The sequence below is a fragment of the Sciurus vulgaris genome (assembly GCF_902686455.1).
Source record: "Sciurus vulgaris genome assembly, chromosome: Y".
NCBI classification, from domain to species: Eukaryota; Metazoa; Chordata; class Mammalia; order Rodentia; family Sciuridae; genus Sciurus; species Sciurus vulgaris.
Window position 1 is genome coordinate 2,771,556 of NC_136481.1, and position 26,065 is coordinate 2,797,620.

Here is a 26,065-nt window from a genome sequence, read left to right on the forward strand (position 1 = left end):
TTCTTGTTTAACCACAAGCTGCCTTATATTCCCTGTTCCTCTCTTCTAAATATAACTCAACAACCTGGAAACAATTCAATAGATGATCAGAAAGATTCTGAATTGCAGAAAGAAGTAGACTGGCTAGGAACATAGGAACCTCAGGATTAGACACCTTGACTGGTTCCCTGGGTTTCTGCTTTATTTTCATTATATCCCAGATTGGACATGAGGAATATCTGCATCCTGAACCACCAACATGCACACAAAAAACCAGAGGTTAAGAAAAGTCTGCTGTCTCTTATCAAGGAAGCAGGAAGAGGAAGCAAAACCATGTTCTAGCAGGTAAATCCATATCCTGGAGGACTCAGTCTCAGTCGGAGCACTCTGCTGCAGAAATGGCACCATGGAACCTGGGAAGGTGGACCCATTCTTGTACCCATTTCAGGTGATAGTAGGCATGCCTCTCCAAACATCCTACTTATGCCTGGAGGTATAATGTTTCCCAGTCTTCAAATGAGCAACAGAGAGCCAAATCAAACTGCTGATTCTGGCCATCTACTCACTGGCAAAAGATAATATATACCAGGTTTCTCCTTAGCAGGAGGTGAACAAGGCACAGGGCTACCCAATCTCTACTCAGGAGAAGAGATCCAACCAGGCCCCTTGGCTACTAGTTCTTCAGCAGCAGCAGACTGTGGTTCAGAAAGGTGCTTTCATTTCCCATGGTACTGAAAGAGCTGGCAAGGAAACCCTAGGAGAACGACCATTCACTCCTCTACTATTGACAATGGGAATCCCAGGGAGGACCAGAGAGGTACCATCTGCCTTTATCCGTGCACTAGTAGGGATCAAGTGGGAAGCTCAAGTAGAGCCAGAAGAAAGAAGTAGACCAAAATAGCATTGAAAAAGAACACTCAAAAACTAAATTGACATTGAACCTACCATCTAAAGGGTGGAGGACCACATTAAACCTAAAGTAGGACAACTATCTGGCTAAGTACAAGAAGGAATGAGTATCTGTGGTTGAAAATACAATATCCACAATGTTCAAGACACATAAGTTTTTAAAAAAATTAAAATCACTTGTGACATCAAGAACCAGGAAAACCACAAATTGAAAACCATAAATAATGCTAATTTACTGAGATAAATCAGATATTGTAACTGACAAAGGTTCTAAATCAGGCTACTGTAAAAGACAGGGACTAAAAGAATGCATAAAATGCATGAAAAGACAATATGCAGAATGTGAGGAATTCAATTCACAAGTAACCTTATAAGTAGGATGCAGGTAAAAGAATGAAAAGAAGAAAGATCATGCAAACTTGAACTTAAAAAAACATAACGAGTTAAATAGATATCAGATAGAGCAGAATTCAGGGAAAAGAATATAGCTCAGGAGAGTAAAAGATGTTACACAAGAAGGATCTGTATCCAGGAAGTACTAATAAAGATGCACGCATCTAAGCACTGCTTCAAAATACACAATTCAAAAACTGATAAACAAAAAGGAAAAACAGACAAATCTAGTTATTCTTGACTATTTAACACCCCACTCTCAGCAACTAACAGAATTACCAGACCAAAAAGTTAAGAAAGACAAAAGAATTACACAACACTATCAACCAAGAGGATCTAACTGACATTTTTAAAACATTCTTCCAAAAAACAGCAGAACACAGGCTTACGAACTATCATGGAACATTCACCAAGATAAACCATACCTCAGAGAGAAAACAAGAAACTTCAACAGATGAAAGTCAATTCAAAATCATAAAGAATATGGTTTCTAATCATAAAAAATCCAACTGGAAATAACAGAAGGATAAGAGGGAAACCTACAAACATTTAGAAAATAATACATTTATAGTCAATGCATGGATTAAAGAAGACACAAAGAAAATTTAAAAAACAGAAATAAGGACTTAAAAAAAAAACACCCCAATGAAAATGATTAATATAGCATATCGAAATTTGTGGAATGTAACTAAAACTGTGCCAAAAGGAATATATTAAGAAAAAAGAAAGGTCTCTATAATGTGCTTCCACCTAGAAAAAAATGTCAAAACCCATGTGAGAAGTAGGAAGGACACAGTAAAATAAAGACAGAAATCAGTAATATTGTTAACAGAGAGAAATATAGCTAAAAACGTCTTTGGAAAAAATACAAATTTATATATCTTTTTATTTTTACAAAAATAAAAAAATATGATATGCACATTTTCCTCAAAAACTTAAAAATAGAATAATCATATGCTCTAAAAATCCATTTCTGAATATTTACCCAAAATAATTAAAATAAGTATCTTGAAGAGATAGTAGCACATCCATGATCATTGAGCAACATTCAAAATAACTAAGATGTGGATAACCTAAAAGTGCCCTAAAAGATTAGTAGTTTTTTAAGTATTGTATATATGAATACGCACAGGAGCAATCATGGATGCACAACTACATGTGCGCGCGCACACACACACACACACACACACACACACACACACACACACACACAGTACCCCTAGCTTAAAGGGTTCAATCCTCAGTACTAAAAAGGAAAAAGAAAAAAGAAAGAAAGGAGGCATCCATGAGCATGTGACATGGTGGCTGAACTTTGAGGACATTACACTATGTGAAGTAAGCCAAGCACAGGACATCAGATATTATGTAGTTCCCGAATATGAGCTATTGGAATAATCAGAATCGTAAAGGCAATAAAATATTCACCCTCCCAGAAGCAGTTTGCCAGGGGTAGAAAGGGGAGAGATAAATGGAGAGTCAAAAGATCTCATGAGAAGAGTTCTTGTTACAGTAAAATAAAGATAAAATAGAACAAATAAGATCTCTAATATCAGAAATGAGACAAGAAATATTATAGCTCCTATAGCCATTTAAAGGACAATAAGGGAATACTGTGAACAACTTTGATAAACTTGTTCACAAATATGACAACTTAGAAACCACTGATATAACAAATCCATCAACATAAAAGAGATACCTTGCATGAGCCTATGACCATGAAACAAATTATTTGTAATGAAAGGCTTCCTGAAAGCAAAATCAGTTGTCTTTGCTGGAAAATTTTACCAGATATTTGAAAAAATTGTATTAGATTTGTAGAATCTCTTTGAAAAAATATGAAGGAATGCTTCTGACTCATTTCATGAGTTACCACCTTGAAACTTAAACTAAACAACGGAGAGAGAGAAACAGAATGAGGTGGGGAGGAGGAGAGAGAAGCGAAAAAGAAAACTTAGACACAAAAATCCTCAACAAACACTGAGCTGGGAGTGCAACTCTCAGTGGTAAAGCACTTGCTTGGTATATGTGAGGCCTAGGGCCATGAGCCCTGGGGGAGGGCAGGGCGGGAGCAGGACTCTAGGATGCAAGTGAGGAGGAACAAGAGATGCCCCGCAGCGGGGAGTTGCAGCTGACCAGGGTTTAGCTGCCATCCAGGATTCTGTTATGGCAGGCGTGGAGGAAGAGCAGGATCCACCAGTGGCTTGGTGGGCCTCCAGCCGGAGACTGATCCGCAGTCTGTCGTCAGTTCTCCTGGCGGTCCCTCTGGCTCCTGTTGCCTACTGCTAAAGCAGTCTGCCAGCCTCCTATGACTGCTGTTCTGTGGCTAGTCTTTCATATGTTCACTTGGAGTTTACTGTGTCCCTATTTCGTCCTGCATGTGCCTCATAAATAGCATGTAGCTAGATTTTATGTGAATGAGGTTTCTTGAATCTAGTTAGAGAATCTTTTAATTGCAGCGTTTAGTCCTATTTGCACTACCTGGTTATTGTTACATTTTGAATTTTAAAAAGATTTGTTTGTTCTATTTACTATTTTAGCTTAATTTTTTCCACCCTTCATGTACCAATCCTGTTTTATCTTCATTTCCCCCTTACATCTTTTTAATCTTCTGCTTTGATTCTGATGAGATTTACTCTTAAGTTTTTAACATATATTCCAGACTTAACAAAGTCAAGAGTTAATCAGCATTTCCCCAGAAATACAGGGATGTCAGAATGACTTCACATCCTCTCTTAACTTGTGTGTGTTGTTACTCTCTGGCAATTTATTTCCTTCTTATTTCTGTATCTATAAAAGTTGTCATTGTTATTCTAATTACTACTCTATAATTATTTTCTGTTTTGATTTACCCAAATAGTTAGTAATTCTCACCATTTCCTTCTGAATTCTGTTTGCTTCTTCCTGAATTTCAATTTCCTTGGTTTGTATTCTTTTAGTAGTTCTCTCAGTAAAGAATCATTACAGTAAGTAATGTAACCTTTTTAGCGGAGTGGGGAATAATGCTTTGGTCAGAAAAAAAAATGCCTTTTCACTGCTTTCTTACTGCATCAAAAGGTCTGCTGTCGGTCTTTTCTTTTTAGTCATTGTTGTTCAAATATGATTGGTTTTACCATCTTTATCTTTTTCTTCAAGAGTGCCCTGTCTTCAAAATTTAACTTTAATTATAGCCTTCTGGCTCAAGCAAAGCATATGAATTTGAGACAGAGATGGAATGTTTCAGAATCACCCCCAACTCACATATTCCTTCCAAGCAGAGACATCTACCAGGATAGAAGCAGAAGGGCCTTAGCCTGATAGAAAATAAAGATCTGCAGCCAGCTGGGGCATGGTGGCACTATACTTTCTGAAGGCTAAAAGCTGCCCTACCTGTTCTTAGAGAAAGCACCAAGAAGGAAAGTTAAAGAACTGAATGTTTCTTTCTGTTTCCTTAGCACCTAATTTAGTGTCTGTTGTAGATTATTCGATGGGAATGAACTAGCTCAATTTTCAGTTCTTTCCCTCACTGTCAACAGAGCAAGGAAACTGCATCACTCAGGACATCAACCTTTATCATTCATGGAACAGAGATGAAAATAAAACATAAAATTATTTCAGGGATAATATTTGACAATATTTATAAATGTTCTTTGTGAATATTAGGATGCCATGTAAATTTAAGGGAAATAAAAAGTATCAACTCACACTTTTTCATCTTTGATCATATGATAAAAATATTACATGTTTTTCTATTGGATAAATAACCTGTGATAATCCCCACAGAGGTATAATAAAGTATTATCTATTTTTTAATTTTTTAATTACTTGTGCCTGACAGTAGAATATATTTATATATTTTGATAGATTATACTGTAGAGTATAATCTCTCATTTTTCTGATTATACATATTGCAGGATCATATGCAGTTATACATGTACACAAGGCAATAATGTCTGTTTCACTTAACTATCTTTCCTTCTCTCATATGTCTTCTCCTACCTTTGCTCCCCTCTACCTAATATAAACTAACTCTATTCTTCCCTATCTCCTCTTATTGTGAATTGGCTTCTACATATCAGAGAAAACATTTGACCTTTGGTTTTTAGGTTTGGCTTATTTCACTTAGCATGATATTCTCAAACTCAATCTATTTAATTTATATTTCTGAATTTTCTGAATTTACAGAAATTTCAAACCTAAATAATACAAAATATGAGTTACAAACCCATTCATCCATCTCTTAAAATAGTGAAAATTTACATAATTCATCAATTTCTGAAATGTGGTAGGAATTTTCTATTAGGATAAACCAGGTAATCTAAACCAAAAATATCAAACCTGGACCATAACTATTACATTACTCTTGACTTTACATACCAAAAGCTAGATAAAAATCATTAGTTCTAAAAAACATTTTCCTTTTTTTCCTAGAATACAAACATAAGTTATGTGACAACTAAAATGTTTAATATATGGGTTTCATGATTAAATGTCTACCACTATTTCAGGTCATTGACTTTGAAACTAGGATTTCTGGTAACTTAGAAAGAGGTTTGGTAAGGACCAAACCTCTATGTCATGATTTGGCAAATCATGACATAGTCCCTCTTGGAAAGTTTAATTCTTTGGATATGTGTGCTGAAAACCAGCAGTGGAAGAGTCTTTGTAGAGTTTTTGGCATTCTATACTTAGACAATTTTAAGAGCCAGGAAAAAAGGTAAAATAAGTTACATTTTAATACAATAGAGATGTTATATGTTTTATTAAATCTGAAGGTATTCAGAATTACAACTTCTATAGGAAATAATTTTTTTGATTTCCACAATTCAGAGAGCAAAGCTAAATCTTACAGTTCATATGTGGGAAATCTAAAAATTGAGTGCTCAGATGGATTCTGGCATGAATATTTTCATATTAAGATTCAAATTCAAAGGTAAGTATAAGGAAGAAAAGAAATGGCAAAAATCCAACCACAAAAATAATATGGTAACATAAAGAAAACTACTGTCTTAAAGATGTGTACAAAGTGCAGATCTTTGAAAAACTGCAAGAAAAGCTAAAAGATTAACATAAAAGAGTTTTGTTAACTATGTTTGGAAATATAGGTATGTGAGTATATTTTTAAAATTCTTAATGAAAACAATTGTAAGAACATTATCATTGTATTTTCTCAATTTAGTAAGAAAACACTTTAAATGTTCCTAAATTTCCTATTAGAAAATAAGCTAATACTTAATAAATACTAAAAATTCATAAGTAAATATTAAATATATAATATACATCATTAATATTTCAAGGTGTATAATATACATTTTACATTTTAGGTTCTTATTTGAGTGAACACATGTTTTAATTCCATAAGGATTATTTCATGACATGTATGTCACATTCCTTCTTTCACTTCAGAGATTCATACTTTTCCCAAAATCAAAGTTAATCTTAAATTAATCTTAATTATGTGTATGTGTCTGAGAGAGAGCGAGAGAAAGGGAGGCTAGTGATTGAACCCAGAGATTCACACAGGCTAGGTAAACACTACTATTGAGCTACAATCTCATTCCCTCTTTTATTGTAATTCTGTTTTGAAGCTAGACTCACACAGTTTTGGTCCTCTTGCCTCAGTGATTGCATCAAAGTTGCTGGTTGTATTAATCTTATGATTTTGCATTTAATCCTTTTCTACTTCCTAACATATATTTTCATCCTTCCTTTCCTCCTGCCTCCCTCTCTATTCCCCAGTTTTATGTTAACAAGATATTTTCAAAAATCTTTTGCACATCTTCCCATATTTCTCTTAACCCAATTTTCCCCCTCCTGTTTATTTATTATTTAAAATCTCGTTTATTTATTATTTAAAATCTCTTGTTTATTTATTATTTAAAATCACCTGTTTATTTATTATTTAAAAAACTGTAAAGAATATATATCCCTAGTAAGAATTTTAGGAATTAATGAAGGTAATCATTTTTCACTCTATGGTATGGAAAAAAAAGAGTTATAAAAAAGATTAGCAAGATTTTATTTCTAATAATTATAATTTCTTTATTATAAATAATTAAAATTATGCATGTAATCTGTGTTGAAATAATTGATAGTTTTATAAGAAATATTTAGAAATGTATTTGATAGTTATATCACTCTGAGCTGGAGATTAATGAGAGTTGTATTATTTCATCTATGCCAATTTGATAAGGATATTGTTAAAATTATTTTTAAAAATTAAGATAATATAAATTGTAGATAAAATACAGAGTTGAGAAGACTGTAATAACACCTAATAAATCTATTTTTAGCTAAAAAGAAATAAGAACCTAGATTTTCTACTTGGGTTTGATGGTCCCTATACAAGTGAACAATTTTTGTTTGTTATGTCCGTAATCTGAGAGTGCTGGGGACTTGAACCCTGGCCTCCAGCATGGGAGGCAGGCACTCTACGAGATGGGCTACTTTGCCAGCCCAGTGAACAAATTTTTATCTTTCCTTAGACAACACTCATGAGTGGCAAGCGAATTAAAGAGTGTGAATGTGTGGGGTACTATAGTGGTTGTCAAACTCTAATCTCCTTAAATGATGAACTGAAATCATTTACACTCCTATCCCTTCTGGACTGGATAAGTGCAAGGGAATAAATTATCTGCTGCTCCAGGAAGATGGTACCGAAAAATTTGTGGTTCCATGTCCCCTAATTCTGAGTGGGAAATTCTCTTACTTAGGAATATAATCTATTGGACATTTCCAGTATGAGGATCAGAACATTAATCACAAAATAAAATAAGGAAAAATATCTGTGAAAGTTGTAAAATAAATGGAAAATAGGTACCTCAAATCTAGTTATATGTCAGGTGCTGCACAGTCTCTGCACCATCATCACCCAACACACACAGAAAGGCAACTGTTGCTTCTTTTGGTGTAAAAGGAAAACAACTATTCAAAAAAAGTCAATCTAATTTTCTATTAAGAGCAATACTATATTTAAAAAAGCTTTAACAAAGTAAAACTAAATTCCTAAAAACTTGTGGATATATCTATAGAATTATAATAGGTAGATATGTAGTTCATATAAATGCCTAAAAGTGGCAAAATAAGAAAATAGCCATTCTTGCTATTTTGGACTTGTAGCTATGGTTCATTTGGAAGTCAGTTTACAAAGAAAGCAATATATTTGTTCTTTTTTTAATCTCAGCATTTGAATGTGAGTTACAGAATAATAAAGATGGGACCATAAATAACAATCTTAAGACAAAAACCTCTTAGATTTAAGAAAAAAACTAAAAGAGTGAATACATTTTTATGTTATAAGAATACTACAATTCACAAATATTTAAAGTTTCGGGGTAAAATTCAGTCATGCTAATTTTAAAATTCTCTTAAAATGGATGCCCTTTTAGTTATTACATTGCAGATCTCCATTTTAATGTATTCATTTTGTAATCATCTGTAACTGTGACAACAAATGGCATTATAAACTACTCAATTCAAAATGGAACTTGCAGTAAACTCCTTTATGGTTTTTAAAAGCCAGAAAAATTACTGAAATATGATAAGGTTAAAACATATGAATCAAGTGCCTATTACAATAGAAAAAAAAATCAAAGTTTATAATTCAATGTTAGGAGGAAATCTATGGGGTAAAAGCACTCAGACAACTCCATTCATCTGTGTGGTTCTTATTCCCTACAGTCCACTGTGTCAGTAATGTGATCTTACAGAAGGGGAGCATTATACTTTGCCTCACTTCAGTTTAAAAGTCTTTAGTTGCTCCCTTATATGAGATGATTCCTAACCTATCATGTTGGCTGGAAAGGTGCTGACCATGTTGGCATGGCCTAATTCTTCCAAGTATATTGATGCCCTTTCTCCATGCCAATATTAATAATACTTTCTTATGTTTCTTTTTCTCTCAAGTATTTGCTCACATTTCTCTCCCTACTTGAAATATATTATGATATCTGAAAAAGAAAATTTATATTATCTACATCTACTTTTCCATTTGCAGCTTAGATTATGTATCTTCTAGGATAACTTGAATGCATATGACATGGTGCTCTTACTATTTACCTCAAACACCAATTTTATTATTGTATTCATAAACTATAATCATTACTTATAAGTCAGACCTCCCCTCAGCATGTAAACATGCCTAAAGCAGAAAACATATCTCTTACTTTCATTGTTATGTTCCTAATAAGTTTACTTGTTTCATTCTTGTAGGAGTATTTTTGAACGAGTAAAGATTATAAAACACAATGAAAGCAATGAATTGGAATATTTAGAAAAAAAAAACTATTATACTCATTTTTCTTTTTATCAAGTGTCATTCTTGATTTAACCTATTTGTAATCCAACTCAAGCTAACTTTGTATTAGGAATTTTGACTTTGAACTTGTTAAAGTGTTGCTACAGAAACAGATGTTTGCTAGTTTTTATTGTCATATCAAGAAAACAATTAAAAATAAGCATGCATAGCCACCAACACACATTTTATTGGACCTCATCTGTGCAGCATACAGTAGACGCTGAAAATGAACTCCAGAATCTGAAACATGTAATTAGTTTATGTACCTCAAGTTAAAATATGGCAGTGGTTTGTTATTTATGCAATATGAACACAATATAACATAGAAAAGTATTATTTCTTGGTGTCATAAAAGTTTTCTTCAAGAAAATGGAGCTTTAGAAGGTCATTAACACACTATTGAATAAGAACCAGATCTGTCAGTTTTCATGAGATGTTCCTTAGTAGCATAAAATATTGCGATCCATGCTGATATCTACTTTACTTTAAAATTTTTCTAATGAGACAGTTTCACCAGACTTTTACCTCTGAGGACAGAAGTGTGTCAAGTAAGTTACTTAGTCTCAATTCATCAGTTTGGTAATAAGAAATATTCTCAAAGCAATGAGTTATACAGTTTTGCACTCAAAAAGAAAAATTTCTACATAGAAGTAACTAAAAAACTGATAATTTTGAGCAAAAATACTTGTATTATTTTTCTACCTTTTCTATCAAAATGCCTGGAATATATTATTAAATCATAAATGTTTATTAAAAGATTTTCATCAAATTAATTATCCATAGTCTGAACAGTATTCTTGAAAAGTTATAAAAAGAATAACAATCCTTCTTTCCTATAATGTTCATGTAATAGGCTTCCTTGAAAAGTGGAGAGCTTGAATAAATGTTAAAACATGAGTTATCAGACAGCCTGGTAAATTCTATGGTCACAATTAAAGGTTCAGAAGAAACCTTTAATGATTTATGGATTATGGATTATGATCTCAAATCCTCTCATTTCTGAAGCTAAAGAATGCTGAAGAGAACAAATCAAAATTTAGATCCCAGACTTAACTACAGTGAACTCATTATAAGCCATGAAATTAGGTGTGTGATCTAGATTCCTCCTCCTAACATTTTCAGTCTTACACGTCAGTCCAGATTTTTAATATTGTAGGTGGCATTTTATGGTAAAACAATGAATCAATCAATTCTATAAAAGTTGGTTTCTGTGCCATCATAAAGGATTTCTAATTTTTACTCACTGTGAACCAAGGGAGCAGCAGTCTATTAAAAGATGCTATAATTTGGGGAATCATGAATTTAATCTGCTGTGTGTCATTCTTTTTTTTTTTTTTCTTGCTTTAACATTTATTTTTATGTTTTTAAAAGCTGCCTGCTAATGTCATTTGCAGGTTTTTATTGTTACTTATCTTTCTATTGTAAAAACTTCCCTACATATTAATATTACACTTTCATATCACAAATTTTACAAATATATTTCCACTTTGTTTTACCTTTTAACCTTATTTGGGATTATTTAAAACAATTACAGAAATTTTAAATTTTGAATGATCAATGTATCAGTATTTCTTTATTGCTGGCTTCTAGTTTCCATTTGAAGCTTTGAAAGACTGTCTCTAATTTCATAAAAATATTTACCCGTTTTTCCTTTCTAAAGGTAATCTTTATTGTTTTTCCTCTTTACAAAAGTAATGCATGCTTGTTGCCAACAATTAAACAGGAATAAATTAATTTAGGTACAGTGAACATCTTTATAATGTGTGTTTTCCTATGCAAGAACAGTGTTTCTCTTCACTTACTTTAGGGCCTTTGGTGGCCCTCAGTGGATAATTACAATTTTCTTTATATAGGTCCTGGGGAATACTTATTTATACCTAGAAAATCACTTTTCTTGATGTTGCTAGGAGTGAGATATTTGCTTTCATTGTATTTTCTGACTCATCAGTTTAAAACAATGTTATACATTTTTTAGATATTACTTTTTAACTATCAATTCATGATTAAAAACTAAATAAAACACAAGATGTTTCCATGAGAAGTGTGCTATATTCATTTCTTTCTTAGGGTCTTTCCATTTCAACATCAGTCTTCAGTATTTTACATCATTCTATTAGGAATTTGCTTCACTATGGACACTCTGATGCTGACTAAGTTGGAAGCTAAATCTGAAGGCTTTCCCACACACATTACACACATAAGGTTTCTTCCAAGTGTGGACCGTCTGGTGTATAATACAGTCAGAACTAAAGCTGAAGCCTTTGCCACACTCCACACATCGGAAAGGTTTCTCCCCAGTGTGGCTTCTCTGATGCCGAATTAGATGGGCATTAACATGAAAGGCTTTTCCACATTCCTTGCACTGAAAGGGTTTCTCTCCAGTATGGATTCTCTGGTGGACAATATAGTCAGAACTACAGCTGAATGCTTTCTCACATTCCATACATTTAAAAGGTTTCTCCCCAGTATGTATTCGTCGATGCCTAGTTAACTTGGCATTGATGCAGAAAGCTTTTCCACACTCCTTACATTGATAGGGCTTTTCTCCAGTATGGATTTGATGATGATCAAGTAGGTTTCTTTTAGAGGTAAAGCATTTCCCACATTCATTACATTCAAAGGGTTTCTCCCCAGTGTGAATTCTCTGATGCTGCACAAGTTTTGCATTGACATTGAAGGCCTTTCCACACTCATTACACTCATAAGGTTTCTCCCCAGTGTGGATTCTCAGATGCTGCCGAAGTTGGGAGTTACACCTGAAGGCTTTCCCACATTCATTACATTCATAGGGCTTCTCACCAGTGTGGATTCTCTGGTGCTGAATTAACTTCCCTTTGACACTAAAGGCTTTTCCACATTCATTGCACTCATAGGGCTTCTCACCCGTGTGTATTCTTTGATGCTGAATGAGTTTTGCATTATTATTGAAGGCTTTCCCACACTCTTTACACTGAAAGGGCTTCTCTCCAGTATGGACACTGTGATGCTGCCTAAGCTGGGAGCTGCACCTGAAGCTTTTCCCACACTCACCACATTCATAAGGTTTCTCTCCAGTGTGAATTCTCTGATGTTGAATTAATTTTGCATTAACATTGAAAGCCTTTCCACAGTCATTACACTGATAAGGTTTCTCCCCAGTGTGGACTCTCTGATGTGTGATATATGCAGAACTACAGCTGAAGCCATTTCCACACTCCTGGCACTGATAGGGCTTCTCTCCTGAATGGATCCTCTGGTGCCTACTTAGACTCCCATTAACACTGAAGGCTTTCCCACACACCTTGCATTGATAGGGTTTCTCTCCACTGTGGATCGTCTGGTGTGTGATATAATGTGAACTGTAGCTGAAGCATTTCCCACACTTCACACATTTGAAGGGTTTGTCCCCACTATGAAGTCTTTGATGCCAAATTAATTTTGCATTAACACTGAAGGCTTTGCCACAATCTGTACACTCATAAGGCTTCTCCCTAGTATAGCTTTCCAGTTGCTGATTAAGTTGAGAATCACACTTACTAGTTTCCACTAATTCTTCACATTTCAAAAGTCTTTCACGAGGATTAATTATTTCATGCTTAACAAGTTTTGTGTCAAAACTGAAGACTTTCTCTTGTCCTGTAGAACAAGGGTGTTGCTCTCCAGTGGAGATGGTGTGATATTGAAACAAGCCTGAACTCTGACTATAGAGACACTCCTCCATAGGACCTGTCTCATTTTCCACTGTTCCATCAGTGGCACTGCTGTTTTCCTCCTTCATACTTCCTACTGAGTGGACTTTCTGTTGTTGCTCAAGCATAAAGGCTTCTGAAAAATCTGTTTCCTGGGAAAAGTTCTTCTGAAATTCAAATAATGTACTAACTTTTTCTTCACACATTTCTTCAGACAAGTTACTGCCGGTCTGGATATCAAGACCTACTCCTCCTTCCAATCGAGAGATCATAGCAGGTTTGAGAAGCGAAAACCCCAGGGAGGCCACATTCCCATAATTCTCCAGCATCACATCCCTGTACAGGGCCCTCTGTGCAGGGGACAGGCCATCCCATTCCGTCTGGGTGAAGTACACAGCCACATCCTCAAAGGTCACCGACTTCTGAAATAACAGGTTCCTGCTGCCCTAGGGCCAATTCCATGGCTCAGGCCCTGGGGCCAGGCTGTCAGGAGCATGGCTGCCATTCACCTGGTATCTCTCTCAGAGAAGGGCTGCAGCTCCACAGCGGCTTGCTCCGCGCGCGACCGGAAGTGCGTCCTGTGTGTCATTCTTATGGTAAACATTTTTATTAATTGTGCTTTTGTGTTAACAGGGCAAGCTTAAGAAAGAAGATTATTGTAAATAAGCCATTAATATAAAAACCCATTTGCATTGTATCAAAAAAAATCAAAGTAAGCTATAAATTAGTTTTGCCAGCTAGCTATTTAACTCATATATTCTAGTGTTTTTCTTTTGTAGTTAAAAGTAAAAAATTCCATATAAATCAAATGTTAGAGGGTACCATTTATAAAAACGAGCAAATTTTTCTCTCTTTTAAAAAGAAAGGAAGAAAACATTTTGTATTGCCTGAGATCCTAAGCCTTAAGAAATGTGAGCAACCATGGATCCATCTGTTGTTACAGAAATGAGACAATTTTTCTTTGCATATATAGTGGCCCATATGCTGGCATGCCCTGAGTGGTAGGTACAGCCTGCTGTGCACATCAACTTTTTTTTTTTTTTTGAAAAGCAAAATGTGGATTTTTCATGGTGTTTCATTGAAAATATTGAAGGAATATGAGTGCAAATTCTTTATTAAGGATTTTGTCTGAGCTAAGAAACAAAAATTGGGGATAGTTAAAATTTATATTACTGCATTTCTATTATGTTGATGCGATATATAATATAGAACTGAAGTGCAACATATAGGAGGTAGATATCTTAAACTGATTTTCACTATTTCTGGTACAAAAAAAATTGGACTATATAGGAATATAGGAATATATATTTGGTTCACATAAAAAGTAGACTTAAAATTTGTTGATACAAATAATTTTAACATAACTGAACAAATATTTATTAAATACTATGTGTTATAGTTACAGTGGAGGGGCTTCATCAGATAAGAGGATACATAAGAATTCCTGTCCTTGTAAAACTTGTCTTTGAGTACAAAACCACACTTGCATACTGTTCTTTGCCTTCCCACACAGGCGTACTAACCAGACATGTATGGATCACTCAAGTGCCTCCTTTGAACAAAAGACACTAAAAAAATTTAAGTCAGAAACCTGAAATCATTATGAATCACCAAATATGAAAATCATGAAGATAAAAACTCTTCACTACAGAGGTTATCTTCTTTAGTCTTAAATTATGAGATAGATATAAATTACCATAATGCTTTTGTATTAAGTGGCAAATTAATTCATTTTCACACTTTTTTTAAGTTATATACTATGAATTAATTTACATTACACATTATTTATAAAGTGGTGTCATACAATTCTCTTTATGTAAGAAAGCGATATAAAGTCATTTATATTGATTAATTATATTTTGGGAACCTGAAAATTTTGCTGGAGCAACAATATTGAAATATATACATAATTGAATGAGTTAAATAAAATATGCACATAGCTTTACTGGCATATATTGTATTCTGTGTAGATAGAAATGGGTTTTATTCTGGGAGGTAGAGTGTAGGGGAAGAGAAAGAGAGGATGCTATAGCTTAGATGTGTTTTGTACCCCAAGTGATCACATGTTGAAGGCAAGGTCCCCATCTTAGCACTATTTGAGGTGAGGAAACAAGAAGTGGGTTCACATAACAGAACTTTGGGTCAATGGAGGTGTGACCGTGAAGTGGAATATAGACCCTGGTCTCTTTCTTTCTCCTTTTTACTTATCAGCCCTGAGATGAACAGTTTCACTCTAATATATATCCCCAACCTCCCTGTCATGAGATGCTGCCTCACCACAGGCCTCAAAGCAATGGAACGACCATAAACTGAAACTTCCAGGACTATGAGCCAAAATAAAATTTTTGTCTTTATAATTTAATTATCTTTTCATAGGCATTTGTTATAAAAACATGAAGTAACTAACAGAAGAGAACAGAATACTGGGATCTTATTTAGAATAACACCTACTTCTTCTTCGTATTTTTATGTCTAATATTATGTATAACTAAAAGAAGAAATATAAATAAACTTAAATTTGAAAAAAAAGATAAATTTGAGTCATTTCCTCCACATAAAATAAACATTTATAGAATGCCAAAGAAAAAGAATCAATTGTGGTAACTTTTAGAAGTTTGTATAGGAAATTAATCTTCCTTTTAAAGTAGAGGAAATTGAAGCTGATTAAATTTAAATTATTGAATTAATGATGCTCATCACCTAGCAGATAGAGAATTGATCCCAGATTTTTGCTTATTTTTAATTCTGTGTTCTTATCTACTTGGATATACAAAAATACTGCATATGATACGTGGGTGTGTGTGTGTGTGTGTGTGTGTTACCATATATTAATATATTCCATTCTGTCCTTTTTCACTCTTACCCTAGGAACCTTTCTTATGTCTTTAAGGAGCATAAAATATTATAGTTTTCCTTTCCTAGAATACATTTTTCTATAATGTAGATCCACTCTATAAAAAGGTAAGTAAGAGAATATCAAACTGGAAAAGAAAAGAAAATTATAATTGACAAGGTAACAGAGAGAGAGGCAGGGTTTTCCTGAAACTCCCATGTTCATCAAAGTAAGATTGAATTCTGTGTCATCCTCTTCTGTGTTAACAGTTTCCAGTTATTTTTTCTGTATCCCCCATTTTTTGGCTTTGTCATCATGATCTCCAACAATTTATAATTTTCAGATCTCTATAAGGAAGAAAAATATTGAACTACCAGAAACTTATTTTCTCTTTCACTGTAGAAAGGACAGTTACTATCAATAGATTAGAATTTCAGTGTTACAGTTAATAAAAACAATGAAAATGACAGAACACATAACATTGTTAAACTCTTAGGGATTTATTTTCCCTCAAATAACTTAAGTACATATTTGCACATTTATATTTATTGAGTGTCCATGATGGGTTTCATGAAAATTACTTATAGAAAATATACTAGTTGTAAGTTAAAATACAAAGATCATGATATTTTGTTCAATGACAGAGTAAGACTGAAATGTTGAATATTATTTTCTGAATTATAAAAACTCAATATAAAAAATGAAAATATCAGGTGAATTATAATAATACATATATTTATAACATATGGACATTTATATTTTGTTCATTTGTAGTCATAGAAGATATAACAAAACTTCTAATTAATGATCAGAATTTACAGTCTAAGCAATCACATATTCTTTAACATGTACATACAATTAGCTATTTTTCATGCACATGGTGTGATTTATTTATTACAATAGATATAATATCTGACAATATATTTTGTATGAACATTTGCACTGTTTTTGAGTAAATTCCTTTTCTTCTATTTCTCCATTTCTTTTCTGTAATATAGGAATATTAATGTGTTATTTATGATGATGTTAAAACATGAAAAATGAGAAAATATACGTGTCACATTTCTTAGCCCGATCCTTCAATGAGTAGAAGCTAATAGTTATCTGATTATTATTTACATATATTTTCATACTAAGTTACTCTCCAGTAGACTCAAATTTATAGATCCCAGTACCTTCTAAATCTTAATATATGGAAGGAACTTCAGAATAAAATTATATTATATGCATGTATGAAGAGACCATAATGTATTCCACTTTTACATATAATTATAATGCACCAATAATAGTAATACATAAATAAAAAGAATAGAAGAAAGGGATAAGCATGAATGAGGAGGAGAGGGAAAGGAGAAGTACTGGGAATTGAAATGGAGTAAGTTATATGGCATTTGTGAATATTCCAGAATGAACCCTACCATCGTGTATAACTATAACATATTAATAAAAACAAAAAAAAATCTATTGTTTTAATCCACATTTGCTTTGCAATTCATGAGTTGACAGATGCCTATGTTGGTTCCATAATTTGGCTATCATTAATTGTATTATGTATTTTTAAAAAAGTTATCAATATTTTCAAGTTGAAGCCCTTCAAAATTCATAAATGAAGTGTTGTAGCATGAAAAGTCAAATAGCTATTTAGACAGACCTTTCTGCCAGTATAATTTCCAGAAATGATTAAATGATAAGAATTTTTTAAAAGTAAAGACCAACTTAGGATAACAAAATCCACAGTTGATACAAGTGGGAAAGAAAATCACATCAGATGGTGAAAAGCAGGGAAACCTTTGTGACTGAGTGAATGGCCAAGGGATTGGTACCTAGTACACATGCAAAACTAACAAAAGGTGCTTTGTGGACCTTACAGAGCAAGGCCATTAGAATTGGGATCAGGATTGCTGAAAATTTATCCCTCATTTGAAATAAAAAAGAGAAGTGAAAAATCTAACAAATCAGAAAAATCTATAATTTATAATATGAATTTTTGAATGAAAAATCATAAAGCACTGACCTGTGGCATGTGAAGAATCAGAGTAGTTACAGGAGTCCCTAAGAGAGCATAAAATAGCAATTGGATAAGCACAATTGAATTCCCTTGGCACTGATGGAATAAAATAAAAAGGACTCTGTGGAAATTTTTTATAATGTACTCACTGGTCTACTATAGGGAAAATGTCCATTGAAGAAAAACAATCGAATAATAAAAGTCATATGAAGGGGGGAAAGTGGAATTAGAGAAAGGAACAGAGAAATAAGGAAGCAATGAATGAATGAGCTGAATTATACAAATAGAAAACAAAATGAGGAGGGAAATACATGAAAGTTATCCAAAAGTTGCATGTGTAAATACATGAGTTTCCCCAGTGAAAACAATGGGTTATGGTCAAGAGAAAAAAAGCAGACTTATAACTAGAAACATTTTGTTGATACTACAGAAGAAGAACTCAATGAAACATGTCTTTCACAAGCTGTATATATTAAAGGAGAAAATGAATTTCCCTGGAAATGATAATCATATCTTGACCATGACACAGCATTTTAAGCAGTTTCTAACTTTCAACATATTTCAAAAATCTTTAAGAAGACCATGAAATTTGTAAATATGGAGTCATTATAGCCACAGTTCTTGAGAGAATCACATTTCTTTTTAAATTATGTCCGGCAATGGCACTATATCAAGACTGCTATCAAAGAATTCTCAGAGGCAAACTTATAGGAAAAATGAGCAACTTAGACTAAACAGTTTTTTTTTTAAATTTTAATATTTCTTTTTTTCTTTTTTATTTATTTTTATTTATTTTTTATTTTTTATTAAACTCATAAATTTACATAGGACAATGTTGTTAGATTCATTCTGTTATTTTCTTATCCCTTCCCCTACCCCTCCCACTCCTCTTTTCCCTCTATACAGTCTTCCTTCCTCCATTCTTACCACCCTCCTTATCCCTAACCCTAACACTAACACTAACCCATCCTACCCCCCATTATATGTCCTCATCTGCTTATCAGCGAGATCATTCATCCATTAGTTTTTTGAGATTGGCTTATCTCACTTAGCATTATATTCTCTAATTTCATCCATTTGCCTACAAATGCCATAATTTTATCATTCTTCATGGCAGATTGTATTTCATTGTATATATTTGCCACAGTCTCTTTATCCATTCATCAACTGAAGGACATGTAGGTTGGTTCCACAATCTGGCTATGGTGAATTGAGCAGCTATGAATACTGATGTGGCTGTATTTCTGTAGTATGCTGATTTTAAGTCCTTTGAGTATAGGCCAAGGATTGGGATAGCTGGGTCAAATGGAGGGTCCATTCCAAGTTTTCTAAGGAATCTCCACACTGCTTTCCAGAGTGGCTGCACTAATTTGCAGCCCCACCAGCAATGTATGAGTGTACCTTTCTCCCCACATCCTCGCCAACACCTGTTGTTGCTCATATTCTTGATAATCGCCATTCTAATTGGGGTGAGATGGAATCTTAGGGTGGTTTTGATTTGCATTTCTCTTATTACTAGAGATGTTGAACATTTTTTCATATGTCTGTTAATTGTTTGTACATCTTCTGTGAAGCGTCTGTTCATTTGCTTAGTTCATTTGTTGATTGGATTATTTGTATTCTTGGTGTAGAGTTTTTTGAGTTCTTTATATATTCTGGAAATTAGCACTCTATCTGAAGAAGGAGTGGCAAAGATATTCTTCAGTAATATTCAGATATTACTGAATTCACTTATGAGTTCTAAGAGTTTTCTGGTGGAATTTCCAGGTTCTTCTAAATATACAATCATGTCATCAGTGAACAGGGATAGTTTGAGTTCTTCTTTTCCTATTCTTATCCCTTTAACTTCTTTGGTTTGTCTAATTGTTCTGGCTAGAGTCTCAATGTTGAATAGAAGTGGTGAAAGAGGGCATCCCTGCCTTGTTCCAGTTTTAGGGGGAAGGCTTTCAGTTTTTCGCCATTTAGAATGATATTGGCCATGGGCTTAGCATAGATGGCCTTTACAATGTTAAGAAATGTTCCCACTATCCCGATTTTTTCTAGTGTTTTGAGCCTGAAGGGATGCTGTATTTTATCGAATGCTTTTTCTGCATCTGTTGAAATAGTCATGTGATTCTTAACTTTTCATCTGTTGATATGGTAAATGACATTTATTGATTTCCGGATGTTGAACCAATCTTGCATCCCTGGGATAAAACCCACTTGATCGTGGTGCACTCTCTTTTTAATATATTTTTGTATGCGATTTGCTAAAATTGTGTTGAGAATTTTTGCGTCATTAAGAATTTTGTTCATTAAGAATATTGGTCTGAAATTCTCTTTCCTAGATGTGTCTCTGTCTGGTTTAGGTATCAGTGTGATATTGACTTCATAGAATGAGTTTGGGAGGGTTCCCTCCTCTTCTATTTTATGGAATACTTTGAGAAGTATTGGAGTGAGCTCTTCTTTAAAGGTTTTGTAGAACTTGGCTGAGAACCCATCTGGTCCTGGACTTTTCTTTGTTGGTAGGCTTTTGATGACCTCTTCTATTTCATTGCTTGAAATTGAATTATTTAAGTTGTGTATGTCCTCCTCGTTCAGTTTAGGTAATTAATATGTCTCTAGAAACTTTTTGATGTCTTCGAGGTTTTCTGTTTTGTTGGAGTATAGATTTTCAAAGTAGCTTCTAATTATGTTTTCTATTTCACTCGTGTCTGTTGTGATATTTCCTTGTTCATTTCAAATTTTAGTAATTTGAGTTTTCTCTCTCTTTCTCTTTGTTATTGTGGCTAAGGGTTTATCAGTTTGGTTTATTTTTTCAAAGAACCAAATATTTATTTTGGTAATTTTTCCGATTGTTTCTTTTCTTTCAATTTTGTTGATTTCGGCTCTGAATTTAACTATTTCCTGTCTTCTACTACTTTCGTTGTTGGTCAGCTCTTCTTTTTCTAGGGTTTTGAGCTGTAGTGTTATGTCATTTATTTGTTCATTTCTACTTCTTTTGTTGAATGTGCCCCATGAAATAAATCTTCCTCTAAGTTCTGCTTTCATATTGTCCCAGAGGTTTTGATATTATGTGTCATTGTTCTTGCTTACTTCTAAGAATTTTTTAATTTCCCTCCTGATGTCTTCTGTTATCCAGTCATCATATAAAAGTGTATTATTTAATCTCCATGTATTGGAGAAGTTTCTGTGTTTTATTCTGTCATTTATTTCTAATTTCAATCCATTATGATCTGATAGAGTACAAGGTAGTATCTCTAATTTCTTATATTTGCTAACAGTAGCTTTTTGGCATAATACATGGTCTATTTTAGAGAAGGATCCATGTGCTGCTGAGAAGAAAGTGTATTCGTTCTTTGTCGGATGGTATATTCAATATAAGTCGGTTAAGTCTAAATTGTAAATTGTGTTATTGAGATCTATGGTTTCTTTATTAAATTTTTGTTTGGATGATCTATCCAGCGGTGAGAAAGGATGTTAAAATTGCCTAGTATTATTCTGTTGTGGTCTATTTGATTTCTGAAATTGAGAAGGATTTGTTTGATGTACATGGATGAGTCAATGTTTGGGGCATAGATATTTATGATTGTTATGGCTTGCTGATTTATGCTTCCCTTGAGCATTATGTAATGTCCTTCTTTATCCCTTCTGACTAGTTTTGGCTTGATGTCCACATTATCGGAAATAAGGATGGATACTCCAGCTTTTATGCTGTGTTTGTGTGCATGGTATGTTTTTTCATATCCTTTCACCTTTAGTCTCTTTCAATGAGATGAGTCTCTTGCAGGCAGCATATTGTTGGATTTTTCTTTTTACTCCAATCTGCCAGTCTATGTCTTTTGATTGATGAGTTCAGGCCATTAACATTCAGGGTTATTATTGAGATATGATTTGTATTCCCAGTCATTTGATTCATTTTTGTTTTTTTGACATGATTTGGTTTCTCCTTTATTTGGCTATTCCTTTAGGTTAGTTCCTCCCATTGCTGATTTGCATGATTGTTTTTCATCTGTTCCTCAAGGAATATTTTGCTGAGAATGTTCTGTAATGCCGGCTTTCTTTTTGTAAATTCCTTTAGCTTCTGTTTATCATGGAACAATCTTATTTCATCGTCAAATCTGAATGTGAGTTTTGCTGGGTATAAGATTCTTGGTTGGCATCCATTTTCTTTCATGGATTGTTAAATGTTGTTCCATCCCCTTCTAGCTTTTAGGATCTGGATTGAAAACTCTGTTGATGTTCTTATTGGTTTATCCCTGAATGTAATTTGATTCTTTTCTCTTGCAGCCTTTAAAATTCTGTCTTTATTTTGTATGTTAGGTATTTTCATAATAATGTGCCTTGGTGTGGTTCTGTTGAAATATTGTATATTTGGAGTCCTATAAGCCTCTTGTACTTGGTTTTCCATTTCATTCTTCAGATTTGGGAAATTTTATGATATTATTTCATTGAATAGATTGTTCATTCCTTTGGTTTGTTTCTCTAAGCCTTCCTCAATCCCAATAATTCTTAAATTTGGCCTTTTCATGATATCCCATAGTTCTTGTAGATTCTGTTCATGATTTCTTACCGTCTTTTCTGTTTGTTCAACTTTGTTTTCAAGATTAAATATTTTTTCTTCAAAATCTGATGTTCTGTCTTCCAGGTGTTCTATCCCATTGGTTTTGCTTTCTATGGAGTTTTTAACTTGGTTTATTTTTTCCTTCATTTCAAGGATTTCTGTTTGTTTGTTTGTTTTTTTTTTTTTTTCAGTATCTCAACTCTTTATTGAAATGATCTCTTGCTTCCCATATTTGCCCTTTTCACTGTTGATTGGTGCAATCATTTAATGCCTGCATTTGATCTTTCATCTCCTCGTTTGCTTCCCTGATTGTTTTAATTATGTACATTCTGAACTCCCTTTCTGACATTTCTTCTGCTGTGCTGTCATTGGGTTTTATTGATTAATTATCTAGGTTTGTTTGGGACATTTTCTTCCCTTGTTTTCTCATATTGGTCAGATGTCAGTGGGACTCTGAGATATTGCAGATTTCCTCTATTTGCTTATAGTGTCCCTGTAGATTTCCAGTGTATCACTTCCCAACCTTCAGTAGCCTGCAGTCTTGGAGTAACTTGAAAATGCAGTGCTTCCGAAGAAAGCTGTCCCTAGCCTTCTACTTGTTCCAGCACTTGGAGCTGGCTCTGTGTGGAAAGGCTCTCACTGGGCAGCCTGCTCGGAGAAGCTGGCCGTGAGGGAGGAGCCCACTGCTGGAGTGCCCAGGGCTGCCTGGAGAAGACTCTAGGTGCCCTGCCCTACTCTAATAAGCTGCGCAAATCCGGGCCTGCCGCCCAGCTGTTCTTCACCTGGTGGGGGAGCCTCACCCCGTGGTTCTATTCTAGTCCGAGTGTATCAATGCCTCCCTTTCTTGAATCCTGGGTTCTGGAGTGACTGGAGATGCAGTCGCCCTCTACTCCGCCATCTTGGATCGCCCCGCCCCTTGGAAAAAGCCTGTGGCTGGAGCGGCGGTAGGACCTCCTAGAGAGGTCTCTGGCTTCCCTGCCCTGTCCCAGAGGCTGCTTGTGGGTTGGAGGTCTCCGCTGGCTTGGGGACTTGTGGCTACCTCTGTGTAGAAAGGCTCTCACTGGGCGGTCTGCTCCGAGAAGCTAGCCTAGAAAGGCACTTCCTGTCAGAGTGAGCTGGGCCGCTTTGACTAAACAGTTTTAAGAGTAACAAGAATGAAAAACACTATGAATGAGCCCCAGAAGAAACAAACAAAGAACTGATTTTAGCTTTTTCAGAAACTTGCATACTCTTTTTTATATAGCTACATTTATTCACATTTCTACCAGCAGGGTATGAGTTCCCCTTGCTCTCCATCCTTGCAAAAGCATTTTCTTTCTTCACTTTTTTCATAATAGCCACTATGTGTTGAGATATGTCAAAATTTGGATTTTTTTCCCTGATGATTATCAATATTAACCATTTATTCATATATTTATTGGCATCTTTATATATATTATCTGGAGAAATATCTATTCAGATTACTTGCTTATTTTTAATTAGATGATTGTATTTTGCTGTTGTTTGGCTTTCTCATGTATTCTGGATATTAATCTCCTGTTATATGAATAGTGTAAGATATTTTCTCCATTCTGCTGGTAGACTCTTTACTGTTGATGATTATAGTTTTACTTTTTGTACAAAAGTTTCACCAGTTTTTCTCATGAATAGAGATGAAAATTTATAAATGAAGTAGATTAAAACAGCTCCACTGAAACAGGTGTGTATGCATACATATTTCTCAACCAAGGTGTATGTATTCAGAAATGTAAGCTTGATTTAATACTTGAAAATCGATTGATATTTTTACTGTACTGAAATCATTCAAAATATAATCAAAATCACATATTGAAAAAGATTAATACAATTCAATATTTTAATATAATTTAAAAAAACTTTCAAACTTGATGTAGAAGGAAATATTTTAATTTTACAAGTTATTTGCAAAATTACTAAGAATAAACATTTCTATGATAAGAGCATATTAAATATTTTCCCTTTGAACTTTGTAAAATGAAAAAATCCTGCTATCATTGCTTTTATTCAAGATTTATTGGAAATTTTACATAGAAATGAAGAAAATAAAATAGTTTTAAAATGGATCTGGAGGTGTTGATCTGTGGTAGAGTGCCAGCCTAACACCAGTGAGCCTTGGTTTTGATATCCAGTACCACAAAATAAAACAAAACAAAAAATATTAAGATTTGGTTTTAAAAATTACCTGTTATATGTGGATAACAGAAAATATAGAACATATACAATCTACTTAAAATTAAGAAAGTTTATCAGGTGTGATAAATGATTATATAAAAAGTAATTGCAGTTTTTCATACCAGTTATAGTAGTTAGTAAACAACAAAAATGAAAAAGATTTACTTTATTTTAGGTTAAAATAGCAAATATGTAGAAACTTTTGTGATGAAAGATATCAAAACCTCTGTTTAAGCATCTATGAATTCTGTTTGAAAAAATATATTGTCTTAATAAATTTGAAGATATTTTATGTCATTGATTTGGAAATCTCAATATTATAATGAAGTCATAAATAAAAATATATAAATTCAACAAATTATCAAGCAAATTATTAACACATTCATTTGTAGAAATACTAAATTTTTATGAAATTCAATGGTGTGAAAATAACCAAAACTCTTAAATTTATATGAATAGTATAAGTAAGCATTTAAACATAAATTGCTTATGTTACTTAAATATTTAAATGCATCCAGCATTCTAGTTCTATACATGGGGAAATATATAAATGAGGTTTAAGAGTTTGGTTGAACTGAATAATTGCATTTCAGGAGAAAAATGAGAATATCAAAACATTATGATTATTAATATTATTGTAGTTTCTTTGACCAATGTATAAATAAATAGAAGAATTGAAAGTTCTTTCTAGGCTATTTCATTTAGATCACAACAAGAGTTTTATAAATTGTCCTAGTTCATATGTGAAAAGTAACATTAATAAACTAAAACAGAGTATTATAAATAAACTTTTGAAGCCCTTTTACATAAAGAATAGTTGATAATCTGAATTATAAAAAGAAACTAGGGACATCAAGGATTCTAGTTAATGAAATCATTTTTCCACTTGTGCCTGATTTTACCTGAAGGTATATGAAAGACTTTTATCACATAGAATAAATTATAAAGAGAAATCAGTAGTAAACCAAGTATAATCTAATGGAATATTTTTCTTCTAGATGTCTATAAGGGAGTTCTTTCTACCAATGAAATTTGCCTAGAAACATAAAAAAGAAGGAAGAAAAGGTATTTGCTTTTGTGAAAGGGCAAGTTGTGAAACTGCTCAACTCATCCAATTCTATAGAGAACTGTACAAAAGCAACTATTTTAAAGGAATTCTTACTATTGAATTGTACCAGTGCTTTTTTCCTTCCATTTAGTATTTACCTAATAGTTTAAAAAGCATTCATTATTCAGATAAACATATAAATACGTACACATACCCATTTTC

The 26,065-nt window shown here is 33.5% G+C and overlaps 1 pseudogene across 1 annotated transcript in view; it reads left to right on the top strand.

Annotated features, from left to right (window-relative positions):
• Positions 1 to 13,715: 13,715 nt before the first annotated feature.
• LOC306652037 (spindlin-1-like) overlaps positions 13,716 to 26,065 on the top strand; it is a 38,955-nt pseudogene continuing 26,605 nt past the window's right edge. The window contains exon 1 of the transcript in view: positions 13,716 to 13,817. The product of the transcript in view is annotated as a spindlin-1-like (transcript). The remainder of the gene's footprint in view (positions 13,818 to 26,065) is intronic.